We start from the raw sequence: 9,945 nt of genomic DNA, 5'->3' as shown, positions 1-9,945 counted from the left end.
AGAAAGCTATCATGAAAGACTGATAGTTATAAGACCATGGGGATGCATATGATCATCACAAGCTTAGCACCTTCTAGTCTCGGTTCTAAGCTTGAGGGGGAGTCTTAATGCATATGATCCATGGTCAGTAACAAGTCTTTGCAAAGGCTCCTACAAAGGATCATCAGCCGGAGTTATTCTAGGCAGTCTAAGGGTGAAGGTGAACTGATCAAAGCGGCTTCTATGGTGAAGTGATTGATGAGAAGCTGATGAATCCATTCTGCCTTTCCAAGAAGCTGGTGATGCCATGGAGATGGTGCAATGGCCGAGTGGGAACTCATCTAAACAAAAGGGAAGTGTCCTAAGCTCAATTCAATTCAATACATTCATCATTTCAATTCTAAAGTCTAGAAATGATACTTAAAATGATTGAATGGATTGTGTGATGTTTCTTGATAAGTACTGATGCACCTTTGGGATAATGTATCAGGTACAAGTCCTTAAGCCTCATCAAAGAAGAACCTGGTCATTTCCTAGCTTCTCTAAGAAGGCTGTGAAGTCGGTTGAGAGGGGGAGATCCAAACCAGTTCTATGAAGAGGGCAAGCCGTGTGTGAAGTGTTGATCAGCCTCACTAGTGTTGTGAAGATGATCTGGTCGTGTCCTAGCTTCTCTAAGAAGGCTGTGAAGTCAGTTGAGAGGGGGAGACCTCAAACCAGTTCCATGAAGAGGTGAAGCTGAGTTGTTGAGTGCGCAAAGTCTTGTGGAGTTGCTGCACCAGTTTAGGCCGTGATCCAGAACTTCTTGTGTCCAACCACACTGGTTCTAAGTCACAAGAGTTCACTGGCCAATCCCTAGGCTTTGGAGAGCTCTACTCTTTTTCCCTTGCAAGGTTTTGTCCCAATGGGTTTTCCTTGTAAGGTTTTTAATGAGGGAGACTCTTCAGAGTTCCAAGCTTGGCTTAGGATCTCCTAAAGTCAAGCTTGAGGGGGAGTGTTGAACTGAAGAGAAGATAGAGCTTGTACAACAATAGGGCAAGCTCTAGAAGATGTCCAGAAGAGTTCAATGAAGCTTCAGAGGTGTTCTGAAGTAGTTATCTTGTGAAGTTAAGTCTAGGAAAGACTTAGACTGATCATGTGAAGGCTGTGAAGGAGTTAGAGAGAAGATGGAAGTGTGGTGCAAAGATAGGGCGTTCAGTACGGCCTTGTACGGTCTAGGGTGAATCATGAAGGTGTTTGGGATCAGTCAAGAAGGAGATAAGGCAATGTGCATAGTTAGGGATAGTGGTACGGACAGGAGGTCCGTACCATCAACCGTACGGCCACTCCACACGCCCAAGTCATCCGGTTCAGCCCAAATCAAGATGTGCAATGTGAGGGCGGTTTACTCTGATTCTATCCTTTCCTATAGTGACCGTTGAAGTATGAGAGGGAAAGGGAATATACCAAAGGGATCAGAGTGAGCTGTATGTGCAAAGCTGGAAAGGTAAAGGTGCTTTACCTTTACAGCAAGACCAATCTCCTCCCTTCATTCAAATGAAGCGATCTGAGCTCTCCATTCAGTCTAAAGTCGCCAGCTATCACCAGAACATCAAAGACCATTCTTCTCTCATCCTAGCCATTCAATCTATCTTGTATTCTTGTCCTTAGGATTTAGGTTAAGTCTTTGTGACATGTAAAGGCATATAAAAGCCTCTTGTATGCGATTTGGTGATGTAAGCTGAGAGAGTCTCTCTTCTTCATAAACTTGTTCTTGAATCTTATTCTCTGGCTACTAAGTCTCCTAATCTCGTTTCTAAGTCTCTCAGTCTCTTATACTCTCCATTAATCTCTTAGACTTCACCCATACTCTCTTTGATTCTCTTAATCTCTTTTCTATTCTTCATACACAACTCTCTCATCTGTTCTTACATCACTCAAGTACTGGTATTCTGAAAACCTCATATCCTCCACCAGGTCTTGAACATCTAGTGAAGAGAGGGAATGTACTGAGGCTGAAGAAGGCTATCTATGGGTTGAAGCAATCACCAAGAGCTTGGTACAACAAGTTGAGCACAACTCTAAACGGCCGAGGCTTTAAGAAGTCAGAACTAGACCACACTCTCTTTACCCTCACTACTCCCTCAGGTATGGTTGCTCTCCTTGTGTATGTGGATGATATCATTATCACAGGGAGTGATAAGGAAGGTATTAAAGCAACCAAGGAGTTTCTAAAGTCTATGTTTGAGATAAAAGACTTGGGAGAAATGAAATACTTCCTTGGAATTGAGATTTGTAGATCCAAGGAAGGATTGTTCATGTCCCAAAGGAAGTATACACTTGATCTTTTGAAAGGTGCAGGTGCTTATGGAGGCAAGACAGCAAGGATGCCAATGGAGGATGGCTACAAAGTACCAAGAGAGGGGGAGATTGAAGACAGCAAGCCATTTCATGATCCTAAACTCTATAGAAAACTTGTTGGCAAATTGATTTATCTTACCATCACAAGGCCTGATATATGCTTTGCTGTAAATCAGGTGAGTCAACATATGCAGCTTCCCAAGGAACATCATTGGCGTATGGTGGAGAGGCTGCTGATGTATCTGAATGGCTCGCCGGATCAAGGAGTTTGGATGGGGTGCAATGGAAGCACAGAAGTGGTGGGCTATTGTGATGCTGATTGGGCAGGAGATAGAGCTGACAGGAGATCAACTACCGGCTATTGCACATTCATTGGAGGCAACTTGGTGACTTGGAAGAGCAAGAAGCAGAAGGTGGTGTCATGTTCAAGTGCTGAAGCTGAGTATAGAGCCATGCTGAAGCTGACAAACGAGTTGGTGTGGATCAAAGGCATCTTGAAGCACTTGGAGATTGAACAAGCCACTCCAATGACAATGCATTGTGACAATCAAGCTGCCATTCACATTGCATCCAACTCGGTGTTCCATGAGAGAACCAAGCACATTGAGGTTGATTGCCACAAAGTAAGACAGATGATTGTGCTTGGAGTGATCTTACCTTGCTACACAAGAAGTGAAGATCAGTTGGCTGATGTGTTCACCAAGGCTGCGAGACAAAAGACTATGGAGTCCATTCACATCAGATTGGGACTCATAGATCTTGGGAAGAGAAGGAGCTGATCCCCTTAGCTGTGAGATCTTTACTCTTTTTCCCTCATTAAGGTTTTGTCCCAATGGGTTTTCCTTAGTGAGGTTTTTAATGAGGAAGATCTCATGGCTGTCCAAGCTTAGACTTTCACAAAGCTAAGCTTGAGGGGGAGTGTAGAAATGAGGAGTGTTAAGTGAAGAATGAAGATGAGGGTTAAGTAGAATGAAGAGGAGAAAGGATAGGAAGGTTTGGGAGCTTTGAGATCAGCCAGTCCGTACAAGGCCGTACATGGCCGTACAGTCCGTACAAGATAGGATCGACCAAAGCTCAACCAAACCTTACCATAAGTTATCCGAGTTACTTAAGTGAAAGAGGAGAAGTTACCTTAGCCTTTGTGGGATGGATCAGACCGTTGAAAGGATAAGGGAGTCTTGGACAGGCTGGCACAGCTGGAAAAGCAAAAGCAAAAGGCATGAGCCAGCTAAGGAAGGCTCACACGCGCAGCTCACATCATTGGATGGTTTTGAAATGGTCATTGACTCCACATGCTTACCTTATCCTCTTGTTTACGAAAACCCTACTTATGTCTTCATATAAATATGTAACCTCACTCATTAATAAGATTAAGCAATTCATTTGAGTCTTTCTCTTAGTCTTTAGTCTCCATGATCTCTTAGTAATCTCTTAAACTCTTTCTAGACTCTTATCTTCTCCAAATCCATTCTAATCTTTCCTAAATACTCAGATTACTCTAAACATTACTAAAAATCATAATAAGCATGTGTAGTCAAAGGACAGGCTGGAACTCCTTTTGAATCACTTGGCTGTGCTTTCTCACATGCTTGCACTAGTAGAAAAGCATCCTCTCCTTTCCAGCATCATACAGGCTGTCAAAGGCTCCCTTATCCTTCCTTATCCTCTTTGGTCGAGTTTACTCTCTTCCCTTCACTAAGTTACCTTCTCATGCCATCAGATAACTTCCCAAGTTGTTACTGTGGTTAAACTAAAGTTACCATAGTAAAACTCCAAAGTTACTGTCTACTCCAACTCTCTCCCTCTCTCAATATATCAACTCTTTATTCTCTCATCTCAACAATAACTTCTTCATCCCAACTCCTATGAGATTTATTCTACTTCCTGGTGATTCTCCACCACTTTATGTATCCAAATCAAGCTTCTTACAAAGAGATTCATCCTGGTTTGATTGGAACGACGAAGAAGCTGTGCTATTCCCAAACTGGGAAACTGGAATCACCTTATTTGAAAGTAGGATAACTTCTTCATCCCAACTCCTAAGAGATTTATTCAACTTCCTGGTGATTCTCCACACCTTTATGTATCCAAATCAAGCTTCTTACAAAGAGATTCATCCTGGTTTGATTGGAACGACGAAGAAGCTGTGCTATTCCCAAACTGGGAAACTGGAATCACCTGATTTGAAAGTGGGATAACTTTTTTCGCCAACTCCTATGAGATTTATTCAACTTCCTGGTCATTCTCCACCACTTTATGTATCCAAATCAAGCTTCTCACAAAGTGATTCATCCTGGTTTGACTGGAACGACGATGAAGCTGTGCTATTCCCAAACTGGAAAACTGGAATCACCTGATTTGAAAGTGGGGTAACTTCTTCATGCCAACTCCTATGAGATTTATTCAACTTCCTGGTGATTCTACACCACTTTATGTATCCAAATCAAGCTTCTCACAAAGTGATTCATCCTGGTTTGATTGGAACGACGAAGAAGCTGTGCTATTCCCAAACTGGGAAACTGGAATCACCTGATTTGAAATTGGGATAACTTCTTCATCCCAACTCCTATGAGATTTATTCAATTTCCTGGTCATTCTCCACCACTTTTTGTATCCAAATCAAGCTTCTCACAAAGTGATTCATCCTGGTTTTACTGGAACGACGATGAAGCTGTGCTATTCCCAAACTGGGAAACTGGAATCACCTGATTTGAAAGTGGGATAACTTCTTCACGCCAACTCCTATGAGATTTATTCAACTTCCTGGTGATTCTCCACCACTTTATGTATTCAAATCAAGCTTCTCACAAAGTGATTCATCCTGGTTTGATTGGAACGACGAAGAAGCTGTGCTATTCCCAAACTGGGAAACTGGAATCACCTGATTTGAAATTGGGATAACTTCTTCATCCCAACTCCTATGAGATTTATTCAACTTCCTGGTCATTCTCCACCACTATTTGTATCCAAATCAAGCTTCTCACAAAGTGATTCATCCTGGTTTGACTGGAACGACGATGAAGCTGTGCTATTCCCAAACTGGGAAACTGGAATCACCTGATTTGAAAGTGGGATAACTTCTTCACGCCAACTCCTATGAGATTTATTCAACTTCCTGGTGATTCTCCACCACTTTATGTATTCAAATCAAGCTTCTCACAAAGTGATTCATCCTGGTTTGATTGGAAGGACAAAGAAGCTGTCCTATTCCCAAACTGGGAAACTGGAATCACCTGATTTGAAAGTGGGATAACTTCTTTTCGCCAAGTCCTATGAGATTTATTCAACCTCCTGGTGATTCTCCACAACTTTATGTATCTAAATCAAGCTTCTCACAAAGTGAATCATCCTGGTTTGATGGGAACGAAGATGAAGCTGTGCTATTCCCAAACTGGGAAACTGGAATCACCTGATTTGAACGTGGGATAACTTCTTCATCCCAACTCCTATGAGATTTATTCAACTTCCTGGTGATTCTCCACCACTTTATGTATCCAAATCAAGCTTCTTACAGAGTGATTCATCCTGGTTTGACTGGAACGACGAAGAAGCTGTCATATTCCCAAACTGGGAAACTGGAATCACCTGATTAGAAAGTGGGATAACTTCTTCATCCAAACTCCTATGAGATTTATTCAACTTCCTGGTGTTTCTCCACCATTTTATGTATCCAAATCAAGCTTCTTACAAAGAGGTTCATCCTGGTTTGATTGGAACGACGAAGAAGCTGTGCTATTCCCAAACTGGGAAACTGGAATCACCTGATTTGAAAGTGGGATAACTTTTTTTCGCCAACTCCTATGAGATTTATTCAACTTCCTGGTCATTCTCCACCACTTTATGTATCCAAATCAAGCTTCTCACAAAGTGATTCATCCTGGTTTGATTGGAACGACGAAGAAGCTGTGCTATTCCCAAACTGGGAAACTGGAATCACCTGATTTGAAATTGGGATAACTTCTTCATCCCAACTCCTATGAGATTTATTCAACATCCTGGTGATTCTCCACCACTTTATGTATCCAAATCAACCTTCTCACAAAGTGATTCATCCTGGTTTGATTGGAAGGACAAAGAAGCTGTCCTATTCCCAAACTGGGAAACTGGAATCACCTGATTTGAAAGTGGGATAACTTCTTTTCGCCAAGTCCTATGAGATTTATTCAACTTCCTGGTGATTCTCCACAACTTTATGTATCTAAATCAAGCTTCTCACAAAGTGAATCATCCTGGTTTGATGGGAACGAAGATGAAGCTGTGCTATTCCCAAACTGGGAAACTAGAATCACCTGATTTGAAAGTGGGATAACTTCTTCATCCCAACTCCTATGAGATTTATTCAACTTCCTGGTGATTCTCCACCACTTTATGTATCCAAATCAAGCTTCTCATAAAGTGATTCATCCTGGTTTGATTGGAACAACGATGAAGCTGTGCTATTCCCAAACTGGGAAACTAGAATCACCTGATTTGAAAGTGGGATAACTTCTTCATCCCAACTCCTATGAGATTTATTCTACTTCCTGGTGATTCTCCACCACTTTATGTATCCAAATCAAGCTTCTCACAAAGTGATTCATCCTGGTTTGACTGGAACGACGATGAAGCTGTTGAGATGAGAGAATAAAGAGTTGATATATTGAGAGAGGAAGAGAGTTGGAGCAGACAGTAACTTTGGAGAGTTACCACAGTAAATTTATTGTTACTGTGGTAACTAAAGAAGTTACCATAGTAACCAGGGTAACTCGGATGGCAAGGAGGAGTTACCTTAGGTTGTCTACACTTGATCTGAGTATGGGAAGGGATAAGAGAGGAGAATTGGACAGGCTGTCACTGGCTGGAAAGGAGAAGAGTGCTTTAGCACTAGTAGAAGCATGTGAGCAATCTCAGCCATGGGATTAACAGCCTGGCCTTTGACTACACATGCTTATCTTATCCCCTTAGATTGATTTCGAAAATGCTTCTTCCTTTTGTATATATCTGATGTAAACTCTCTCATAATTAATTAATGGAGTTTTGAGTCTCTCTCTCTAGTCTCTCTCTTGTTCTTAATCTCCAATCTCTTTAATTCTCAGATTAAACTTAATCACTCTTTAAATCACAAAATCTAATATGGTATCAGAGCCAGGTTCCTTTAAAAGGAGAGAGTGATTTCGTTTTTCTAAATGTCCTTGAGTGTTCTTGAGTGTTCTTGAGAGTTCTTGGGAGTTTTTCAAGAGCTAGATCCTTTAAAAGTCAAGTTTGTGTCTGTTGGTGTTTCTTTTGGAGAGTCAGCCTCAAGGGAGTCCCTTTAGGTGTTTGACAAGGTCAGAAGACGGGTCTAGCTTGTGGTTAAGCTTGGCGTGTGAGATTAGAAGCATTTGGGGGAAGATCTAGGCTAAAGGTTGTTGCTTTAGGCTAAAGGAAATGGAGCTGCTTCAATCTGGTACAACAAGGCGTGAAGAGAAGAAAGAGAGAGGGAATGAGTGGGGGTGGTTCTCACAAATGAAAACAACTCTGAAAAGGTGTGGAGTTTGGAGAAACCATGAGAAGGAAGAGTCTTTGAAGGGTAAAGCTGCTGAGAAAGATCAGACAGCAAGAGAAACAAGTGGAGATTGCTTTAGTCTTGAAGAAAGTATACTGCTTGAGAAGATTGAAGATGTTTATGAGAACAAGATCAATCTTAGGAGAGTGTATGAAGTCAAGAAGGTGATCAGTGAAGCTAAGCAAGGAAGAGAAGAGTTCAATAACCATGTGAGGAAGCTACAACACTTGTGGGTTGAACTACAAGGGTTGAGATCCCATGTGGATGGGGATGCTACACCAGAGCAAGAGATGGTCTTGAAGCTCTTGGCGAGCATGGAGTCATCATATGGGTGGCTGGTGGAGATGGTTCTAAGAGGGGAACAGCTTCCGGAAATGGAAGAGATCTGTGTGCTTATAAGAAGGGCGTATGAGATAATGAGAGATGATGAGAGGCTAACCATGAGTAGGAGTGAGAGCTCATGGAAGCCAACTGGGAGTAGGAGTGAGAGCTTCCAGAAGCTAACCATGAGTAGGAGTGAGGGCTCATGGAGGCTAACCGGGAGTAGGAGTGAGGGCTTCCGGAAGAGGAGGAGGTGCAGAATGCTATCCAAAGCTTATATCAACATAGGAAAGGGTAGGAAGAGAGTTGTGGGAGAGTGTTCTTACTCAGCCTACATGGGGGAATCAGTAGAAGACAGTGGGGTGTTAAGAGAGCAGGAGAAAGGGAGTGGAGCTGATGATCGCATCACCAGGAAGGAATGGAGAGTGTTCATGGAACATGTACAAGCCTTAGCAGCAAGCAAGAAGCATGCTATACAATCCGGAGCTTCTAAACCCATGGTGATTGATTCTGGAGCAAGTCATCATATGATCAGTGATAGGAGGCTTATAAGTGAGATCAAGGCTGCAACAGGGAGTGTTAGGATAGCTAATGGTGCTATGATCCCAATAGAAGGAGTGGGAAAGCTCAAACTGTTTGAGAAGGACACGGCTGCCTTCTACATGCCTCAGTTCACTTCAAATCTATTATCTGTGAAGAAAGCTACCATTGATCTTGATTGTCAAGTAGTATTCAGACCTGATGAAGTTGAGTTTCAAGATTTGAAGACTGGGAGAGTCATTGGCAGAGGAGACAGCAAGAATCAGCTATACCACCTCGACTTGGCTAAGACCTCTAATCCCTTTGATTCTATTTGCTTGAGTAGTACTGCTGAGAAGATTGATAGTATTACTTGGCATGCTAGATTAGGACATCCTCATGCTCGTGCCATTGAACTGATAATCCCTAATATGTCATTCAATCACTTGGATTGTGAAGCATGCATATTAGGAAAGCATTGTAGGACTGTTTTCCCAGCATCTAAGACTACTTATGAGCATTGCTTTGATCTAGTTCACTCGGATGTGTGGACCGCTCCATGCATGTCTAGAGACAGCCATAAATACTTTGTGACATTCATTGATGAGAAGTCTAAGTATACATGGCTCACATTGCTTCCATCTAAAGATAAGGTGCTAGAAGCGTTTATGAACTTCCAAGCATATGTATCTAATCAATACAATGCTACTGTGAAGGTACTGAGATCAGACAACGGAGGTGAATACATCAGCAATGCCTTCAAGAGTCATCTAGCCAAGCATGGGATTGTGCATCAGACCAGTTGTCCCTACACACCACAGCAGAATGGTGTAGCTGAGAGGAAGAATAGGCACTTGATGGAGGTTGCTAGGTCGATGATGTTTCATGCAAATGTCCCAAAACGTTTTTGGGGAGATGCTGTACAGACTGCTTGCTATCTCATCAACCGGGTCCCAACCAAGATACTGAAGAATCTGTCTCCATTTGAGGTGCTGAATAAGAGCAAGCCTTTTATTGATCACCTACGGGTATTTGGGTGTGTATGCTATGTCATGAGTCCAGGAGAACAGAGAAACAAGCTGGAGGCAAAGAGCACTAAGGCTATGTTCATTGGATACTCTATCACTCAGAAGGGATACAAGTGCTATGATCCTGAAGCAAGGAGAGTGATGGTATCTAGAGAAGTGAAGTTTATTGAATCAAAAGGGTATTATGAAGAAAAGGAGTGGGAAAATCTGAAGGATTTGTCTCAAGCTCCATCTGAT

This window comes from Brassica napus, unplaced genomic scaffold (genome assembly GCF_020379485.1).
Source record: "Brassica napus cultivar Da-Ae unplaced genomic scaffold, Da-Ae ScsIHWf_1603;HRSCAF=2216, whole genome shotgun sequence".
NCBI classification, from domain to species: Eukaryota; Viridiplantae; Streptophyta; class Magnoliopsida; order Brassicales; family Brassicaceae; genus Brassica; species Brassica napus.
The sequence above is the reverse complement of the archived record's forward strand: the minus strand, read 5'-3'. Positions refer to the sequence as shown.